Source organism: Aedes albopictus, chromosome 3, assembly GCF_035046485.1.
Source record: "Aedes albopictus strain Foshan chromosome 3, AalbF5, whole genome shotgun sequence".
In the NCBI taxonomy this organism is placed as follows: Eukaryota; Metazoa; Arthropoda; class Insecta; order Diptera; family Culicidae; genus Aedes; species Aedes albopictus.
Window position 1 is genome coordinate 232,346,114 of NC_085138.1, and position 22,444 is coordinate 232,368,557.

At 44.1% G+C, this 22,444-nt stretch overlaps 1 protein-coding gene across 2 annotated transcripts in view; it reads right to left on the reverse strand.

The window, feature by feature from the left end:
* LOC109405861 (uncharacterized) overlaps positions 1-22,444 on the reverse strand; it is a 606,986-nt gene that overhangs the window by 187,896 nt on the left and 396,646 nt on the right. The window lies entirely within an intron of this gene.

The window sequence follows — 22,444 nt, forward strand, 5'->3', positions numbered from 1 at the left end:
CGAACGGTGTCGATATAATGGACAGCCAGCGTGACATTGTCCACTGACCACTGACGTCTCCATAAACAATAGGTAGCTAGAAAGCGAGATAGATTAAAATGCTGAATCATATAAGTGAACCGAAGTGCGTATAAACTATTGCTTTTTTATTAGATATAATTTATTGCACCTAGTAATCAACTAGTGGTGGAGTAATGTATGAACAGATATAGTGCATTTGTGGCTTAATACTAATAAGTTTTGTTCATCACAGATTATTATTAGCATTTGGTGTACGGTTGAGTATTTACCAAATATTTTCTATTCTACAATTTATTATTCTAAGCTCAAGGGTAAGAATTAAAACCTAACATGCAGTGAATTTGTTAAAAACTATCCTAAATTTGTTAAAATAATATATACATGCACATGCAATTTGCCTCTACTAGGAGGAGAAACCATCGGGGAGATTGGCAGTAGATGATATAAGGAGGCACTAAACGTAAGATTATTGTTATCATCCAAATCGCATAATACTAATTATAATTTCATTAAAGGAAATTTTAACCAACCAAAAACTCCTGTGGTGGTTTAACGTTTCGGAAATCCCCTCCAGTTGGCGCGGCCAACAACCGGTGTGGCGTAGAGTGAAAGGTGACTTGTTTCTGGACACCGGAGTGGTTGAAGTCCGATATGATGTATCTATCGGTGGAGGTAGGCTTACGGTATATCCCAAATTTCAACGTGCCGTCTTCTTTTCTGCTGATCAACATACCGAGAAAGGGGAGTCACCCGTCTGCTACCATGTCCACAGTAATTTTTATTGTGTTGTGTTGGATTTTCAGGAGCTGTTCATTCATTACGTAAGGGAATATTCTCGATTTTTCGACACCCCCTCCCCCCCTTGTAAGATTTTCTGTATGAGAACTCAAAATTTTTTGTATGGCGCGTAAGATTTCTCAAACACCATCCCCCTCCCCCCTTAATAAACCCTTATGTAATTAATGGACAGCCCCTATCATGCTCAACGTTTGATCCAGGTAGGGTAGATTCACTTGGGCAGTGGTTGGTATTATGGGCATTTTTTCGCTATTTATTTATTTTACTCCATCAGTTCCAAATCGATTGGCTTGAAATTTTGCACACCATTAGAAACTAATCATACCTCACTGCGTGTTAAACATTGTGCCATTTCGTTTAAAATTGGAAAAGTATAGCAGAAAAGTGCCCAAAATAAAAGCCCTGACGAGATGGATCCACTTGACAACACAAAACACGCGGCGCGAGACAAGACACAACACTTATAGTTCTTACAAAAAAATCTTTGTAAGAACTATAAGTGTTGTGTCCTGTCTCGCGCCGCGTGTTTTGTGTAGTGCCGAGGTTCTTACGTTAGTACAAACCTCAAGAAATTGATGGATCCACTTCCCTATCATTCCTTAACCAAAGCAAGTATATCGACAACGCAGCGCCACCAGATCCTGGGGAACAGCTTCTTCTTTTGGACTTCGTTCTCAAAATCACTCATGAAGAGGTCCGATAGCAAAGAGACCAGCTTGCTACACATACTGAGCTCAAAGGTTTGTCTATAAACCTTCCCCCTATTTACTAACTTTCAGTCCTGGACACCCACGGTAGTACAGAGGGCCGAATTGAAAGATTTCCATCCTGGGCGATTGCCAGCCATCGCCTTCACCTGTGGCCAGGTCAGATTTCTGTCGACTTGCTTGACTTGCTCGTTGTTAAGGCTGCACCGCCATGAGCCTCTGGGTCTGCCTCTGCTGCGATATCCTGCTGGGTTCCAATCTAACGCTTGCTTGCAGATTTCGTTTCCGCCCCTGCGTAGAGTGTATCCGACCCACCTCCATTTTCGCTCCCGAATTTCTGTCGCTATCGGCTTTTGATGACATCGACGATGGAGCTCCACGTTAGAGATCCAATTGTGAGGCCACCCTGCACGAACTATATACCGCAGGCATCTATTGATGAAGACCTGCAGCCGTTGAGTGTTCTCCACTGATACACACCAGGTTTCACTGCCGTATACCAGCACAGATTTGACGTTCGAGTTCAAAATTTGGATTTTGGTGCGTCGACTAATCTGGTTGTTTTTCTATACATTTCTTAAAGACAGACTTGTTAGAATCCCAAAATGGTCGCCACAACGGCCGACTTTGGCACCTACTCACGATTTCGAATAATGGCAGACAATTAAACGTTCTATAATAAATACAAATTTTCCCATAAATAATTCGAAAAGTCCCAGTGAAGAAACAGGGGTGTAAGCAGTAATAAATAACAAAAGTTCCATAAACAAATAAAAAATGCATAAATAAATCAAAAGTTTCCATAAATAATTGATTTTTGAGCAATTAAAAATGTCAAAAAAGCAATGAATAAATCAACTGTTGCAATAAAAAAAAGCCATTTTTCCCACCAAATAACTTCGAATTTTCCATAAATAAATCCGATTTTTCCATAATAAATTAGAAAATTCACAATAAAAAAATATCGGAAGAGCAATCAAAAACTCAAAAAATGCAATAAAAAATGACGAAATTACCCATGAAAAACAAATGCAGGAAAGTATGAGACAGTGAAATCGAATCGCACTTATATGACTGAAACGACTGAAAAGCCTGCGTAACTATGATTGCAATTTACCGAGCAATCGCTTCCTATTCGAATTCGCTATCGCTCGTCGGACCTAAAAAAGGGATAACATCTATGTCTGCATTATACCGGGCAAATTCTTGGATCTGTGGTTTGCCTAGAACCGAATCGATGCAGTTGCGGTGCATCGGATATCGGAAACTTCGGCGGCCTTCTGCCGCCTCAGTTCCTCAATCCTCTATGCGGCTTCGCCGCATGGTCTACATAATTTTTTGACTCAAAATGCATTTACGTTTATTGCTCGTTTTTTGACATTTATTGATAATTTATTTTTTTGTTTATTGCACTTTTTCGACATTTTTATTGCTTTTTATTGCTTTTTCGACATTTTTATTGTGAATTTTCTAATTTATTATGGAAAAATCGAATTTATTTATGGAAAATTCGAAGCTTTTTGGTGGGAAAATTGTATTTTTTATTGCAACAGTTGAATTATTCACTGCATTTTTGACGTTTTTAATTGCTCAAAAATCAATTATTTATGGAAACTTTTGATTTATTTATGCATTTTTTATTTGTTTATGGGAATTTTGTTATTTATTACTGCTTACACCCCTGTTTTTTAACTGGGACTTTTGGGATTATTTATGAAGAATGATCACTTTCTTATGAGTCGTTTATGTTTTAGCCTTTCGAATAATAAAATGGATCGTTGTTTGCAGCTTACTTTTTGAGATTTGTGCGTCTGAAGTTCTGATGCACTGTTGAAGCGGGATTTCAAGACGTTTGTCCTTAAACTCGCAAAAACAGCCCTCACCTTCTTGATCCGTGCACCTATGTCGATCATGGTGCCGCCATCGGCCGCCATTTAGCTACCAAGATATTGGAAGCTTTCCACATTATCCACTGATTGCCCAGCTACCGTAAAACTGGAAGGGTTAACCGTGTTTACATCCAAAGATTTGGTTGTTTGTTGACGTTGATGATAAGACCTGCCGCTGAGGAGCGATTGGCAAGACCATCGAGCTTGCTCTGCATATCAGAGCGCCGTTGCCTCCTTGCCTCACTCCAGCAACGACCCGGATGGGATCGGGCAAGACACCGTTGTGCAGTACTCTGCACGAAAATGCCCTATACTGTACTTCTATGAGGCCGATGGTTTTCTCAGGAACATCCATGCGCCTAAGGGCTTCCCACATGTTTCCGTGATTGAGACGGTCAAAAGCTTTTTCGTAATCGATTAACACCAGGTAGAGAGACTCTTGTAATTCATTGATTTGCTCCAGGATGATACGGAGCGTGACAATATGGTCCACACAGGATCGTCCGGCACGGAATCCTGCTTGCTGCCGTCGGAGAGTTGCGTCAATCTTCTCCTGTGTCCGGTGAAGGATCTCTTTGCAGAGGACTTTGAGAACGATAAACAGTAACATTTTGCCCCGCCAATAATCGCATACAGTTAGATCACCCATTATAATTATTATAATTATAATTATATAATTATAATTATGGGTGCCTTTACTAAGACGCCTTGCATCCAGTCGGCCAAGAATGTCGCGGTTTTCCATATACTGCAGAATAATTGATGCAGTAGTTGTGTGGATACTACGGGGTCAGCTTTGAGCATCTCAGCTGATAAATATGCGATCGACCTCTGGAGCTCTGTTCGATTTCATACTACGGATTGCTGTTTCTATCTTCGCACTGATAGAGCTCCGGTGTTGACACGAGTAACACTGTCCGACAAAAAAAAAACTTTTGCCGTGATCAGAGACCCCATTAGTAGGGCATAAAAGCGCATGAAAAATGTATAAAAATGCCATTTTCAAATCTGTTGGAGCACCCCTAGAAACTTTTTGAGATGAGTTTGAATTTTATTCATTTTTGAAGGTTTGACGCGAGCTTTGGAAATCATCATAAACACTTTTGAAATACAATATCTTTGAAATGCAATGTTGTGCACTGCTGAAAACTTCACAGATCTGAGATGTAACTTTGATAAATGACTAGTCAAAATTTCAGCCTTTTACGACATTCCATTTCATTGATACATATCCGGGAAGAATCAAATATGACTTATATAATACAAATCCTTGAAGTTTTCTCTTAATTTAATCACAAAAAGCAATCCCCTATCCTTATATAATCATAACAAAATAACTATTTTACTTTGATTTAACTTCGAAATGCTACACATATGATCCAAATAATTCAATTCAAATTTTCGAGAAGAAAATCCGGTCGATTTTTTAAATTACTAAGTAAGCTGGTAAGCCTGTGTAAAAATTTAAAAAAAATCTAATACGTTTTTATTTTGCGATCAGTACAAAAAAAAAATCGTTTCCAATGTTCTCGTGGGTTGTCTATATTTACTTAATGTTTCGAAGAACCTCCTAGCCATACCAAGGTGGTAAAATTGATAACTTTAATTAATAAAACAAACCTATTTCAATACAATGAATTGAAGCTGGCATTGCGCAGAAAACATGGCTTAAGTTCACGACTGTTCAAAACAATGAATTCAACCCTAAAAAATGCAAGCCAAAAATGAGAACATTCCCCATTTACTATTAGTAATCGTACAGGCACTGTTGTTTTCATCACATTTTTGTTAGTTTTACAATAAGAAGAATGTGAATGTTGGGGTATTACCATTGAAGACACTTTTATGATTTAATTGGATTTGTCATGTAGTAAAATATTTCCAATCTTAATTTCAAGCTCAATAATGTCCTCCACGATTGTAAAATTGCTTTATAAGTTCCAGCGGCATAGGGTCTGGAACCATTTGGGGCGGGTCACCTATTTTGGGTACTTGTATCTATAACTCAGTCAATTTAAAACCGATTGACTTGATTTTTGAGACACGATCAGATACGCACAGCATCTAGCTATGTGCAACAATTCAAGTCAATCGGTTTGGAATTGACTGAGTTATAGCAGCAAGTGCCCAAAATAGATGCTCCTGTCTGAATAGTCCTAGACCCTATTTGATATAATTTATTTACTTAAGTCCAAATTTGTTTCAATGCAGAGGTCATTGGAATTTGAATATATTTTCCGCATCGTTTTTAAATTTTTAAGAACATGAAACTGCTTGATATCCACCAGGTCAAGCAATCTGGAACGATTACTTAGGTACACACCAAATCATTGAAAAGCATTCTCATCCGTATGCGATATATGGATATTTAGGGTCTTGTACCATTTGGGCAGGTGTACCTATTTTGGGCACTTGCCGCTATAACTAAGTCAATTTCAAACCGATTGATTTGAAATGTTGTCCAGAGTTAGGCACAGTATCTAACGCTGTACAAAAATTCAAATCAATCGGTTTGAAATTGACTTAGTTATAGCGGCAACTGCCCAAAATAGGTACACCTGCCCAAATGGTACAAGACCCTAAATTTGGACACGACTCGAAATTCGATCAAAACAAAATACTTCCTTGAATTAAGTGGATGCAGTGTATTTGGCATGAATTGTGATCTTAATCCATCGCATTCAAAATCGCAGTTTATTGGTATTTAAACATGATTATGAAAGTAACATTTGATGTCAAATGTAACAATAAATTTTGTTCATTTTCATAAGCGACAAAAATGTTTTTGAAAACTGCAATTAGAACATTAAATTTATTTGGAAAAGTTTTTCCTTAAAACACTCATGCTGACCTCAATGAGTTAATCTATCTTTCTTCCTGTGGATCCTTTGTAAACACATCCTAAAATTTCTCGTATAGCTTTCCAGAATCATACTTAGTACCAGATGTTTGAAATACAATTTCCATCTTCTTCAGTCAGAGACTGAAAAATACATTACCACTAGAAAACGGACGTCACACCTAGTGGAGAACTTGTAAAGAAACGTTTTCTCCTACTGGAGCGGAAATCCATCCAATATTCCGAGGCGTTCGAAGTATCCGAAAGTTTGTTTTAAATGGATATGAATATGGGCGTGCTTTATGGGATTAGATAAAAAAAAAACTTAAAAGATTTTCACTATATAAGTCAGAGTTAAGCCTTCGCGGATATGTATCAATGAAACGGAATGTCGTAATAGGCTGAAGTTTTGACTAGTTATCTATCAAAGTTGCTTCTCAGATCTGTGAAAATTTCAGTGGTGCACAAAACTGCATTTCAAAGATATTGTATTTCAAATGTGTTTATGAAGATTTCTGAAGCTCTTTTCGAACCTTCAAAAATGAATAAAATTCAAACTCGTCTCAAAAAGTTTCCAGGGGTGCTCCAACAGATTTGAAAATGGCATTTTTCTACATTTTCCATGCGCTTTTATGCCCTACTAATGGGGTCTCTGATCACGGCAAAAGTTTTTTTTTGTCGAACAGTGTAATGCGTCGAACGCTTGGCGGATCATGCGACACTTGAAAAAGGTTTCCAAAGTGCTCGAACCAGCGTTTCAACTGGTCAGCCGGGACGGTCAGTAAGTGTCCAGACGTGTCTTTCACGGGCATCGTAGCATTCATCTTAGTCCCACTAAGGCGACGTGAAACATCGTAGAGGAGATGGATGTCGCCGGTGTTTGCGGCTTTACCGCCTGCGTCGGCTAGGGAGTCCGCTCCAGCTCTTTTGCCCCGTCTACATAAGCGTTTCACTTCTTTCTTCGTTCTTCCGAATAGAGCTGACGGGCTACGGCATTGGATCCTCGTTTATTCGCTCGCTCTATCGCGGGTTTGACGTTCCTTCGCTCCTCTCTCTCTCTTCCTCCAGGTATCATCTGTGATCCACTGCTTTCTCCGCGTGCGTAGCTCACCCAAACTATTCTCGCCGATGGCGATGAAGGCGTTCTTGATGGCGCTCCATTGATCTTCTACGCTTCCACTTTCTGGGATATTCGCAGCACGGTTCTGTAGCTCCTCGATGAAGGACCTTATTACCGCAGCGTCTTCCAGTCGGCGTGTGTTGAACCGACGCCCAATTTTCTCCTCCTGTCGCTGGATCCTTATTCAAAAGGCTTAAAGATCTGTTTTACCATTACTATTTTTTTTTAGATTCGGATTTGGATTTGGAAAAAAAAATATGAATAAGAATAAACTCATGGAGCGGTTCTATCTTAAAATTAAGGATAATTTAACATCACTACTTTAGAAACTGTGATAATTACCGAATTTAATGAGCACTTAATGCTTTTTAGAAGGAAAGCGACAGGCCAAGGAATCGAATCCTGCATTTTCCAAATACAAGTTAAAAGCCGTAGCCAGTAGACCACCAAGCCTTCCATGTTTCCAAGAAGTAAAATCCAAGAGAAAGGCAAAAAGTCTTCACTCTGAAAATAATTTCCTTTGTGCATCGAATATATATTTTTTTTTCAATTCCGGAGTGGGGATGGGAATGCATTTTCAAACAATTTTCCAGAGTTTTGAAAACTTTTCCTACATGACACTTATTCTGCTTCTCCAGTTATGTTGAATCCACAACCCCCTAGTAGCTCAATGGTGGAAGTGGCAGGGGTGGCGGAAAACCACAAACATCCAAAAGATTTTAACATTTCAATTAACTTTTGTGAAGCTATACCCAACATACGGCACATGTTTGGTCAATGGAAACCCGTCGTGGAAGGGGATGTGTTGCGTTAAATTGAAATGATTATTTCAACTTGTTTTCCATTTTTCGAAGTTTGGCTTCGACAGTCAGTAGTGGGGCAATGAAGGGGAAAGATTCAAAAAGCACTGATTACAACTTTTCTGCACGGGAATAGGTACATTGCCGGAATGGTTGGGTGCGGAGTTCGTGCTACTTTAGCAACTGATTTCCAACCAGTTCTAACTAGAAAGCAAAAAGTACAGTCAGTGGCTGCAAAGTTGTGAAGAGTTCATTAAAAGTGTAATTATCAGATTATGTTTCGGGAGTAAGCTTTTCAAGTGATGTTATTAGTAATATTTTGTACACTTGAAAAGGCTTCTTGTTTGGAAAACAAAGCCAGCAGACTTTGCATCGGTCCGTTTTGTACCTCTTCGGGAAAAGTGATATAGCGTCTCCAGTAAAACAAAGCTTGATTTTCATATGTACGTATTATAATGTTAATACTTCTGAGCATCTAAGTCAAGTCATTGTTTTTCATTTGAACATCGTGTTGCAGGTACGATGATACTTAGATGCTAATAGAAGTCAAAGCCTATGTCATTAGTCGGCATAGTCTTGCGTTTTTTTTTTAATGAGCTAAACCAGTCCTTCAATCAGTTTCAGAATTACTTCGATCGTAATTGTATGTTCATTGATCAATGGGGTATGAATTCAAATTAAATTACTTCAAGTTTATTTTACCATTTAAATTACACTCAGCCACCTTTTGAGGTTCATCCGTTTAGTTCACTGACCTGAAATGAAAAGAAAACAAATCGTTAACGCATTGCTGGCTGCGGTCTGAGATAAAATATATTAATGACTTATAAGTGCATTGTTAGCTAATATCCTACTTCGTCACAACACTCATTGGTATGATCAAACATTGCCTCTCACTATGGCAACAATCGCTGTCCATCATCATCAATAGGTCACGTCAAGCCGACACTATCGGCCAAAAACTCCATCAATCATGTTCGGCGTCGGCAATATGATATCTCCCATTGATCCAAGCATCGCAAAAAGAAGCAGCAGCATCTGCCAGCGACAGGCAACAGATTTTGACCCGGCAAGGCAAACACAATACTCTGGCAACAAACAAGTCCGAGAAACTAGCAAGAAATATAACGACTTCTTGGATGGGAATGTTTGACATACACGGCCCCTCATCCCGAGCTCCAGCATCCCACTAAATCCGGGCCATCATCATTAGGACGCCCGCATGCCAACGACGATGGAAGATAAATCGAAGGGAAAGTATTATGTAAACATCCGTTCTGCAATATGCGATAGAACCGGTCGTCTTCCGATTCCTATGGAGGAAAATTGAGTGGGATGCGATGCTAATAAAGCCCGGGATTTCTGCTGCAAGGATAAGACCGCGTCTACCATCGCGAAATATTCCTAAACGCGGGACGCGGAATGTTGGGTCGTTCCATTATTGGAATATGATTTTGGGTATGAATAAATAAATAAGACGGAAATTATAATCGCTGGCGTTGGTGGACCTGATAGACGCGGCATACGAGGAAAAGATATTCTTGTTGAAGCAAACGATTAGCCAGATGGCAAGGGTTCGTTCAAGGAGGCAGCGACGTCTTAAAGTGAGGGTTGGGATAAAAAGATGACGCGATGCGATGAGAAAATATTGATTTAGATTTTCACTGAGAGTAAATATTGATGCTGATTATGATTTCAGATTATTTTGATTTATCGCAAAGCAGTTAATAAGTAATAAATGTTAATTCCTGTACATACGGTTTGTGCTGGTTTCGATCGATTGTATCATACGCCGATTTAAAATCGATGAACAAGTGTTGTGTGGGCTCGTTGTATTCACGGCATTTCTGCAACATCTGATGGATGGCGAACATCTGGTCCGTTGTAGCGCGTTCACCCATAATTCGAGCCTGATATTGACCCACGAGCTCTCTTGCAATCGGTGATTGACAGCGGCATATTTAAAATTTGAGAGAGTATCTTGTAGGCAGCACTCAGTTATGTGATCGCGCGATAGTTCCCGCAATCCAACTTGTCGCCTTTTTGTAGGTGGGATACACAATACCTTCCATCCATTCCTCCGGCAATACTTCCTCCCCCAAATCTTGGTAATGACCCAGTGTAGTGCTCTCACCAGTGATTCTCGCTTGGTAGTTGATCTGCTCTAGCGGCTTTGTTGATTTTCAACCGGCCAACCTCCTCTTCTATCTCTTGGAAGTTAGGGGCTGGCAACTTTTCGTCCTGCGCACGTACTCCTAGACCTGTTACCACGCCACCTTCGGTGCTTGCAACTTCGCTATTGAGGTGCTCACCGTAATGCTGCCTCCATCTCTCGTCACCCTCATGCTCGCCCTTGAGAAGATTTCCGTGATTGTCTAGGCACATGTCGACCTGTGACACAAAGCCTCTGCACTAACAGTTTAGCTGCTCGTAGAACCTCCGTTTGTCCTTAGTGCGGTACAACTCTTCCATCGCTTTGCAATCTCGTTCTTCCTGCTGTCGCTTTTTCCTCCGGAAGACTGAGTACTGCCTGTTCCGCGCCCGTCTATAATGGGCCTCATTCGCCTTCGTACCGTTTTGCAACATTCTCGCCCATGCTGCATTCTTCTCGTTTTTCAACTGTTCACATTCGCCGTCATACAGGTCGTTTCTGTGATTCTGAGTGTCGAAGCCTAGTGCTGCAACCGAAGTACTACCTATGGCGGATCGGATGTCCTTCCATTTCCAGTCATCTTCAAGTGCAGCTTCGCCAAGCTGCTCTTCCGTTGATGTGGCCACTGTTAACTGCTGCGCGTAGTCTTGAGCCACCTCTACGTTAGGCAGCCGCTCGATATTCAGCCGCGGCGTTTGACTGGTAGTACAAAATCCAGTGAGTGGCATTTCGCGCTTTTTATTTCGCAGCATCAATCGAGAAGAGAACAAAACATTGGAACAAGTGCGTTGCATCCCGCAGTTGTCGCAGAGTCCCCATCAATCAGAGCATTCGAATCAACTCAACTTTTCCAAAGCGAGGGGTGACATTCGTCTTCATTTCACTATGCGACAAGTCTAGCTCAACCGTAAAAGAAAAGGGGCTGCTTTCACGAGAATTTACAAAACATGCTCTTCTAGAGAGCTCCTTAGTTTCCCCTATATCGAGTCTTGAAGTTTGATCTCCTTAGCGCATACCATGTTTTCATTATTCATTCATCACCCCTTCATAGTCTGCCGTTGCAGCCGTCAGCCGTGATCCTTCCCCGAGGCAACCAGTTCAAGTGTCATCCCCTGCAGCAGCCGATTTTTTCATCAACTTGGTCCCGGACTACCGTTTACCCTTCACCATCTCCCAGCGTCCGTCCAGTCAGTGTCATGCCAGCTCTGACGTCTTGCTTTTATTTATGATAACTTATAAATTGCGTATAAATATTGAATAAGAACGGCACACGCGCCGGGCATAGAACCACCATCAACCGCCACCTCCCGAGACGAAGTGCCATAAAAGACACCATTATCTTCGAGTTACCCTTCCACCTTCCATCATCATGCTGACTGAAGCTCGGAAGAAAAGAAATCAACCCTCTCCCTCGTGGTACGGCTATGCTTCGGATCAAGAAGCGGTTCGACGTTTTCACCCCCACTTCCTACCGCAAATGGCAAACATTACCGAGGGACGAAGGGCGTTCAGTTTATGAGTTTGTGGAAAAAATAATTTTCCTGTTCGCTAAAACCACGAAGCAGCTAGCAAAACCACCCACGGCTACATTTACGACATGTCTGAACGTCGGTATCCCCCGAACCAGCAGCGCGCTGACGTAGCATCTAGGACAGGTAGACTGTTGTCGGTTACATATTTTTTCTCGGCCAACAGTCCCGAAAGTTTGTGTACAAGGTACGAGGTGAAGCAGAACGGAATTCTGTCTGAATTGGGCCACCGACCGCCCGGGATGCAGGTGTTTTATCCTGGAGGAGAAGGTAAGCGTCTCCGCGTTCAAACCGTAGAGGGTGAGGACAAGGTGAAAACGCATAATCGTAAAGATGCCACCCTTTGGGAAATATCTCTCATGTAGCTACGCATGTTCAGCGTCTTCAAAAGCTTAGAAGGTAAAGCTCACGTAGATTTGATTTTTCAATTTACGATGGACTATATGGAACGGATGAGTTGGTTGTTTGGTAAAAACATTACAATCCCAACTCACCACAGTTAGTAGTATATGTTATTTGCCACCAACATATTCGGGTCTTTAACCTCGTCCACGTCCAACTCACGACTTATTAGCTACCGGCTCAAGTAGTCCTCTCTACCCTGGAAGCATTAGTCCTGGCTAGTACTATAGACTACCCGTTGAACTTAAGCTCCCGAATGGCAAGGCGGGGCAACTCAACTTACTCCTTCCCGCCGCCGCCATACCGTAGTATGGAAACCGCTACTGCCGCGAGCAGCTTACGCCACGTATGTGGCAGCCCTAATCCTACCTAATGCATCTGACAGAAGCCAACATCTATCGTGTATCCACAATGGAATCCTTTGTGGATACACAAATGTTTACATACAACATGTTGGATTCTTAAAGATGGCGTCCTAGCACCCTGGTGGCTTACGCTTACCCCAGACCATTGGCGGAGCCAGCTTTTTCTTTTTTCTTACTCACTCTCCTAAACATGCAAGAGAAAAAGTGAGATGAAAGAGGAGGCAAGCTGCCCCCTCTTTCATCTTTCTCTTTCTCTTGTATGTTTAGGAGTGTGAGAAAGAAAAAAGAAAAAGCTCCGCTAATGCTCCAGACCAATGGCTTTCCCCTTTTGCAGGCATATTCCACGTGGCTTCCCAGTCAACCAGTGATCGTACAAGACGTTGAATAAGATGTCAAAGTGAAGTCGATATGCGAACACTTTACATGCGCCTAAATGGAGGCATGCACGCATATGGCTTCCACTTTATTATCATATGTAACATCTTATACGATTACTGGTTGTCTGGGTTCCGCATTTGAGCTTATCGATCATGACCCCCAATTTCTTCAGTTAGCGCTTAAAGTTGATCGTGCACCCGCCTGTGGAGACCACTGCCTGCTCTAATGACTCGCCGTGTATCACGAAGATAATAACATCGGCAAAGCCGATGAAAGGGTAGCATCGGCAAAGCCGAGGAAGTTTAAGCCTAAATTCACCATCGTACGTCGCGTTTCACAGTAGCGGGCCTAAGATGGAGCCCTGAGGTACCCCGCGGTGATGTTGTAGCTCCTCTCACTCTCCTCGGTGTCATAGATTAGCACCCTATTCGAGAAGCTCTCTAGTATCCGATATAAGCTAACTGGGACTCCTTCTTTAAGTCCAGCGTGACAACCGCGCAGTAGCGGCTTCCCGTTCGCTTCTTTAGGAGCGCTATCTCGGCCGCTTTGGTTTCAGCCCTAATAGCGCCCACCGTCGATCGACACCCCCGGAAGCCGAACTGGTTATCCGAGAGGCCAGAGTTATCGGGTTTCTCGGTATAGACCACCAGCCTCGACAGAATGATGCGTTCCAACAGTTTCCCGGCGCGCGGTGTCCAGAAGGCAAATATGTCTGTCTGTATGCCGACGGGTCGTCAGGTGGCTTCCCAGATTTGGGCTGTAGAACCAATATTTGCCTATACCACCTCTCCGGAAATTCGCCTCCGTCTAGGTACATCTGCATAGTCATTCTTAAATGGCCGTCTTGATGGCTACTGTCGGAATACCATCTGGACCCGGAGCCTTGTTCAACTTGAGCGACTTCGCTATTGCGATGAGCTCGTCGCCGAGGCGACCTCGTCCGTGGTTGGCTGCCTGGCAAAGATTTTCAAAGCCCGCCCGCTGACGCGCCTTATTCTCTTTGTTCAGTGCCAGTTTAGCCAACCTGTAGGTCTCACTTTGTTCCATTCTACCCTTAACGGTGCGTGCTCTTTGCATCCTCCTCTTAGCTCTTAGGCAGGATGCGCGGAGCTCTGCGATTTCTGGACTCCACCAATATAGCGGTTTGCGTCCGTTTCTGTGTAGAGTTCACCTTGACATTGCGGCGTCACATGCACGGCTTAGGGTTCGACTACATTATCGCTGGACAGATCGTCAGTTTTAACCCTCATAAGCAATCGCTCCACAAATGCCGAAGTCAGCCATCCCTGATGACGATGGACCTTTAGCTCTGGCCGTCTTCCTTGATATTCCACCCTGTATCGAATCACCAGATGGTCACTGTGCGTGTATTCATCGTCGACCCTCCAGTCCAAGTTAGGGTATAGACGCGGGCTCCAGAAGATCACATCAATGATGGACACTGCACCGCTCCTACTGTAAATTTTTTGTCGCCTTCGTTCGCGGCATCGACGTTCAGTCTAGTCAAAGCTTCGAGTAGAGTCCAGCATTCTCGCGTTAGTCGAGCGGTTACCCCATTCAATCGCTCAGCCGTTGAAGTCTCCTCTACGGGACTCAATTCCACTAGTGCGCCTGTTAGCTAATCCAGCATAGACAAAGTAGGTCGGGGGGTGGCTGGTTGAGGGCATAACAGCTGCTGCAGTACACCCCGTTGATCTTCGCTATTGCGAAGCCCTCGTTCGGAAATTATTTCTAGTACCGGCAATCGACCGGTTATGCAGATCACCGCTAACTTGGCCTCATACACTACCCGGTTTCCGTTATCGGGTGGGATGTGGTATGGATCTGATAGTGCGATGTTTGTACTTGACTCCGAGACTGACTGCCACAGCAACTGTTGTGAGGCTTCACAGTGGTTCAGTTTCAGCCGTGTCTCCTGCATTATCGTTGGTTTGTTCGACCTCCTCGCGTGCCTGGACATTTAGGCCCGCCCGTCGAGTCGGCTTGCAAATCAGGTATTTTTGTGCCGAGTTGCACTCCCTGGTGCAGCAGAGTTTGTTCCTGTCGGGGCCTCTACACACCCACGAATTGTGTCCTTGCTCGAGTCACTCGAAAATGCGGCTGCGAGCTCCTCTGCGTCGGTGATCTCGTCCAGGTTTTAGCACTGAAGAGTCGCCTCCACCGTTAGGACACTCATCTGCACCTTTTCGCCTCTCGTCTACGGTGAAATGATCGAGGAGGTGAAGTTGACTACCGACCACTCGATCAAGGTTGTGGAGGCGTGGATGCGGTCCAGGAAACTGGAGCTGGCTCACCACAAGACAGAGGTGACGGTTGTTAACAATCGGAAGTCGGAGCAGCAGACGGAGATCAGTGTAAGAGAGTGCACTATCCTGTCAAAGCGCTCCGTCAAACACTTGAGCGTGATGATCGACGATAAGCTTACTTTCGGTAGCCACGTCGATTATGCCTGTAAAAGAGCCTCCACAGCTATTGCGACACTGTCCTGGATGATGTCCAATAGCTCTGCGGTGTACGCCAGTAAGCGCAAGCTTCTGGCTAGTGTTGCTACGTCCATATTTAGGTATGGCGGCCTGGCGTAGGGTACCGCGCTAAGTACTGAATGCTACCGACGGAAGCTGGAAAGTACTTACAGGCTTATGTGTCTGAGGGTTGCGAGCGCGTACCGTACCGTGTCACACGACGCTCTCTGCGTCATTACTGGTATGGTGCCTATCAGCATTCTCATCAGTGAGGACATGGAGTGCTTCGAAATGCGCGGCACAAGAGGCATGCGCAGGACTGTCAGGATGGCCTCTATGGTCAAATGGCAGCGCGCGTGGGACAGTTCCACCAAAGGAAGGTGGACCCATAGGTTGATACCGAGGGTAGATAGTTGGATTGATAGGCGCCATGGGGAAGTAACGTTCCACCTGACACAGGCCATGGTTGCTTCCGACAGTATCTACACCGTTTCGGGCATGCGGATTCTCCCGAATGCCCAGTGTGCAATGGTTTAGAGGAAACGGCGGAACACGTTTTGTTCGTGTGACCGCGTTTTCGCACAATGCGTGACCGCATGCTTGTCACATGCGGAGCGGACACAACTCCGGACAATTTGCTCCAGAGGATGTGTAGGGGTGAGGTTAGCTGGAACGCCGTTTCAACGGCTGTCACACATATCGTCTGGAAGCTACAGAGGAGGTGGCGCGTGGACTCGAAGAATGGTTAGTCCAGATGCAGTACAAGAGGTGGTCCAGGGGTTCGAAGTCGGCTTCGTAGGTCATACCGGTGCCCTGCGGTCAAGATAGACCCTTACAGCGATTAAGTGGCCGCGGAGAGGAAGTCCCGGTAGCGGTGCTGTCGTGGCGTCGGTCTACTGGGTTGGATCCGAGCCCGCGGTTGGAAAGGGGTCCCCGGCAAGGGTCGGGGTAGGTGAGACCCAGTTGTATGCAACCTTCGGGTGCATCTGATAGGGTCTGAAGGGTAGTGATACCCTTCCTTTGCGGGCAGGTCAGATCGGGTTGCACGTGGGCATCAGTTCTTGATGTCTGCTAAGCAGTTGAGCGCGGGCGGGGTTGACCCGCCCGCCTTCCGAGGACAAAGGGAGTGGCGAGGACCTTTCGGGAAACTGGCTAAGCGCCAGCATGCTACCGTGATGGACTCTCCAGAGCGAGTCATCGATGTTTGTTGCTGCTAGGTTACGCAGCTAACCTTGAGGGTGCGATGTGCACTAGCCCCTCTCTGAAGCAATACCTTCTTGGTGGTTCCGGAGAGACGTAGGGTTTGGCGACCATAGGAATGGTTTAGTGGGTACGAGGAGAGAGTAGTCCTGGATTTTACTTTTGTTGTAGAAGACGTCCTCAGTCCCACACTACCCTAACCTTCCTGTTAGGGTGTCTGTTGAGCAGATTATTCCCCTATAGTTTAGAAGGAAGAACAAGAGAGGCTTTTCAGGGGTACCAGGAGTGTTTCAGGGAGTTTTATGGGTGTTCCGGGGGTTTTCTGATGAATTTCAAGAGCGTTCCAGGCATTTTCGACAGGTTTTAAGTGTGTTTTAGAGGGTTTCTGAGCGTTTCGGAGTTGTTCCGGGGATTTCAAAGCATTTCAAGAGATCGCAGAGAGTTTCAGAAGGAACAAGGACATTCCAAAGGATTTTAAGCGCTCTTAAAAGAGTTCCAAGGGCGTTCCAAGGGATTACAGATAGTTACAGAGGCGTTCCAGTGAATTGCAGGATATTTCAGAAGGGTCATAGGGTATTTCTGGCGGTTTCAAAGGGTTCCGGGAGTCTCAGTTCTAGGGGTTCTAGGGTTGCAGGGGCATTCCAAGGGCGTCCCTTCAATTCAATGGAAACCTATCCGGACCCCATCTGAACTTCCCTGAAAAGCCTTGACATGCTTCTGATACATGCCTGAAACTCCCTGCGATCCTCCGGAAACCCCTTCCAAATGCTTCTGAAACTATCAAGAAACTTAAAAATAAAAATCGGACATATTTTCAACCAAAATTTCATTTTCCAGTGTAAACCGTGTTAAAATTAGTGAGAATCGGTCAACATTAGGATGAGCTAGATGAAAAATGCGTTGAACATTTGGGTTCCTGACTTCTTATGCAAATCGTTATTGTCTACATGATAGCGGGCAGACGTAGAGGCAGGCTTAGTGGTGTTATTGCTGAGTCATTGCTGAGTGGAATACTTTGACATGTGACAATGACGTTTCCCGTGAAGTGAAAAGGCGTATCGCAGTTGCGCAGGGCCTTTTAAGGATTGCATATCCAGCATCGGTCCCGTAACTTGCAAACGCAAACAAAATTCGCTTTTTATAAGACGCTGATTCTTCCGGTTGCCTTCTACGGTCACGAGGAGTGGACGTTAAAAGAGGTAGACCGAAAAGCTGTCGGAGTTTTTGAGCGCTAAGTGCTGCGTCAATTCTCGGTGTGAAACAAGACAATGGAATGTGGCGCAGACGCATGAATCACGAGTTGTACCAAGGGTACGAAGATGCGAATATTATGAAACGTATAAAATACGGCAGACTTCAGTGGGGTGGATACGTAGAGCGAATGTTAGAAGAAGGAATAGCGAAAACAATATCCAGCAGTGAACCAGGTAGAGGTCGGCGACTTCGTGGGCGGCCACAAACGCACTGGCTGCATGTGGATGAAGAAGATCTGCGATCCCTACACGTTCGGGGAAACTGGAGGCATCCTTACTCACTCATCCATTCAGAATGGGAGCTAATACGGTACCTACCTCCTAAGAGACACATCAAACTGCAGTAAATATTGCTATTGGGCCACAGAACGATCCGAACGCCATTCATTTTGCAACATGTCTCTAAGACACAAAGGCAAGGAAAAATCTCAGCTTCCTCCTGTTCAACTTGAATCGCCTCCTGTTTTTCAGCTCAGCGTGTAGCAGCATCCTACCGACAAAGACGAAAATCATAAACCATCCCATGATGATATGACCATGGTACCTTCGTAATGGCTCTAGGTATAATTAAAAGAAGAGTGTCGAGGAAATAGAAAATCTTACACTTTCTTTTGTTATCACCATTAAGTGCCATCCCCGTCTGAGTGTGGAATATTCATTGACTTTCCGACTGCCTGCTGTCTACGGTAGGAAATGGCTGGCTGTCAAAAGACTAACTGCGGCAGCAGCACCTTCGACGACGTCAGCACTGCAATTACTCTTGTAAATTGATTCAGGCACGCGACGCCATTGACCACACACCAGCCAGCCAGAAGGGGGTTGTAACGTCTTTTTCACGTGACAAATTGCTCCTTTTGGGTTGCTCGAAATGAAGATTGAACGGAAGGTCAATGCCGAGGTGGGGTGAAATGTGTTTTCAAATTAAACTGGTGAAAAAAGTAATTCATGCTCTCAAATCTTAAAATTGGGGAGGGGAGTGATTTTGGAATAGAATATGCATGGTACACATTAATCTTCTTCATTTTACGTTTTTATTCAGAGGAAAATAATTAATCAAACCTGTCATTCTTCTGTTACACATCCTCCCTAGTAGCATATCCCAAGAAGAAAAACGTTCTTGATTTGAACTGCCACTCTGGTGATTCCATTCCCGCGGGATCCAGAAAGCAATAATCCAGACAAATGAATGCAATTATCTTAATAGAAGATAATCAAATGGTCCAAGCACTAATTCCCGACACATGCAAGTAATTTGGTTTCTCTGCACTTTTCTTGGTGGGGTGATTTCCGTTCGTTCATTGTTTGGATTGACATGTGTGTGTGAGGGTGAAACTTTTGTGGAATTGACAGTTGTTTTACTCTTAGATACTAATTATGAAATCATTTTATGCAAATAAAAAAGCAAAGCAAATACTTTATCAATAGGTTGAAAGTTCTAAAATAGCACTAGGTAAGCTTTAGTCTAATTTAGAGGTTACGCCAAAAAGACGAATGAAGAATCAAAAGAAATAGAAGAAACGCAATGATCGCATGATGTCATGGGCAGTCCGATCATGGAATACCTGATTCTGAATTCATGCACTTGATGGCGCTACTGAGTTTTCAAATGGGCCTAAAGTTATTCTATTCCGTTATTTCGCTTTAGGAACTGCAAAGCTTCTTTCACTCTCTATTCTATACACGGTAGAATGATGATCATATGATTATTGATGTGCCGAAACGCAAACGGAACTTGAATATCACCGAACAGAAAATAGAAACTCAAACGCACTAGCAAGTCATTGGTTAAGAAAACGGTTAGTGTCAGTCGCTCTCGGTACAATCAAACGAAACGTTGTGCCTGGGCTTGGATTTAAACCCATGACCACTAGCTTGCCATTCTGCGAATGTGCAGAGCAATAAGTGCCTCTAGAACTGTTTCCAACCCTGTGAAAATGCAGCTCAGAAACAAGCTTATTGTCACGACCACATTTCCCGGCACAAACTGTTCCAGCGGCAAGGGGAAGAGATGATGATGTCGTTTTTTTGCTGCTCCACTATCACAATGGTGATGATTTCGCCTATTGTCGCCAGTTGTTGTGCCCTACTACGACACTCCTTCCACCATGGTACACCAGCGCTGAATGTGAATCCAGGATTTCCTGATGTCTGATGGTGTCGAAAGAAGGAAAAACCCGCCCCCAGACCTCGGCAAGCGAAGTGAAGAATAAAACTATTACAAGAAATTATTTTAAGGATTCCGACGCTTGCATGGTCGATTGCTTGTTCCCCTCGAGCCGGAAAAACTACCAACAATGTCGAAGGGGCCCGAGCACTAGCGGTTTATTGGATGAGATGAAAAGAAGAAAGCAGTCGGAATGGGAAATTGTCGATTTGTCGCCTGGCGGAGGGCTTCCTCGGGTGGGTGTTTGTGTTTGCAGTGAGGGAAGCGAGGCAGACAAAAAAGCAGACTAATAAGTAATATTTCTTATTGCCTTAGCTGTGGTGGAAGATAGACAGGGTGTATGTAATATTAGTCCCATTTCTAGATTGTATCGGTGTTTTTTATTACATTGCGGTAATGCATTTTTTTTTCTTGGAAATTGTCATCTTCATCAAATTGAGTGATAGCATATCACGACTCTTCGTCATTCAGAGCAATCTTTTTAAAGGTTCCCATCTGGATCGCTTTGGCCATACTTGTGAATTTCAAATTTTCAATATTGAAATATTTAGAAGTAGTTCTCAGCAAAGAAATATGTCAATCACGGTAAAGGCTGAGTAACGCGTCCCTGAAGAAATAAAATAGGCACTATTGAAGTCATTTGAGATCTCATTCATTTCATGTATATAGTATTACATCGTAATTACCATAAAACTGAACCAACAGTTCATCGCCACAACATTCGGTTCGTGGCTGCAGCCCTTCATCCTCGGCCGCTTCCTTTATTTACCAGATCGTTCTGTACCTGGTCCACCCATCTTGCACACTGTCCTCCAGGTCTTCTTGTACCGTCCGAATCTCTAGCAAACACCAGCTTTGCTGGGTTGTTTTCGGGCATTCTTACAACATGCTCTGTCCATCGTATCCTTCCGCTCTTGCAACCTTCCGGATGCGGTAGAGTGCAGCGAGCTCGTGGTTCCCCAAGCAACGCACATGGTTGCAAAACAGTGACGGCAGTGTATGTAAGGGTTGCACAGAAGTCACTGTGACTTACTGCGCAACCCTTACATACGCGGTCGTCACTGTTTTGTAACCAAGTGTGTTGCTTGGGTCATTCTTCAACTTCAACTTCCGTGTTTCATAAGAACGGCACAGCAGTTCCCTTTCTTCGCACTCCGTTTCTTCCAGGCGGCACTTTTTCTCCCCGAAAGAAACGGTTCTGCTGTTTTCGCTTCTGTTTGTTACGTTCCACGTTCTGCCAGGTTGCTTGCTGCAGCATTAGCACCCGCGCTGCGTTCTTCTTTTCCAAAATGGCTCTGCACTCCTCGTTAATCCAATCGTTTCTTCGCCTCCTTTTTTGTACCCGATGGTGCTCTCAACTACGTCGTTGATGGCTGCTTCTATGTTCTCCAGCAGTCCTCTAGAGGAGCCACATCGAGCTCGCCCTCGTCTGGCAACGCTGCTTCGAAATTCTGCACGAACGATGAGGCGACATCTGGTTGTTTCATTCGCTCTAGGTTGTACCGTGGCGGTCGACGGTACTGTACATTGTTGATGACGGAGAGTTTTGGGCACAGTTTGACCATTACCAAGTAGTGGTCACAGCCGATGTTATCGCCACTATAGTTCCTAACGTCGATAATGTCGGAGAAGTGTCAATCGGAAGGTGGTCGATTTGAGATTCCGTCTGCTGTGGTGATCTCCAGGTGTAACGATAAGGGAGGCTGTGTAGGAAAAAGGTGTTACAAATGACCATATTTTTCGAGGCAGCGAAATCAATGAGCCGTAGGCGGTTTTCGCTCGTCAGTTGATGGGCGCTGAACATTCCAATCGTTGGTCTAAATTCCACTTCCCGGTCTACCTGTGCGTTTAGGTTTCCTATGATGATCTTCGTGGCTTGGGCAGCGATCGTACTCGCGTTCGAGCTGCGCGTAAAATGCATCTTTGTCATCATCAGTGCTTCCCGAGTGAAGGCTATGTACGTTTATTATGCTGCCATTGAAAGATCGGCCCTTGATCCTCAACCTGTACATTCTTTCGTCGATCGGCCACCTTCCGATCGCGCGCCTCTGCATGTCGCTCATCACGAGAAAGGAACGGGTGTGTTGCCGCATTTCTGGTAGATGGTATGATAACCTCTAAACGTCCGCATTATTGGGTCTTGTCCAACCTCCTGCAGCGCTACGATGCCGAGCCCGTGGTCCTTCAGTAGATCGGCGAGTAAGCGGGTGCTCTCAATGAAGTTGAAGTTTGTTCGCTGGGGTCGTTGCCGTTGGACTGGGTTCGTATTGTTTATTCTGTTGCTGATTTTCCGTTACAATTTTTTTTACGGCTAACTCGTAAGGTCGGACACCAACCCACTACTTTGCAGAGGACCATAGTACAC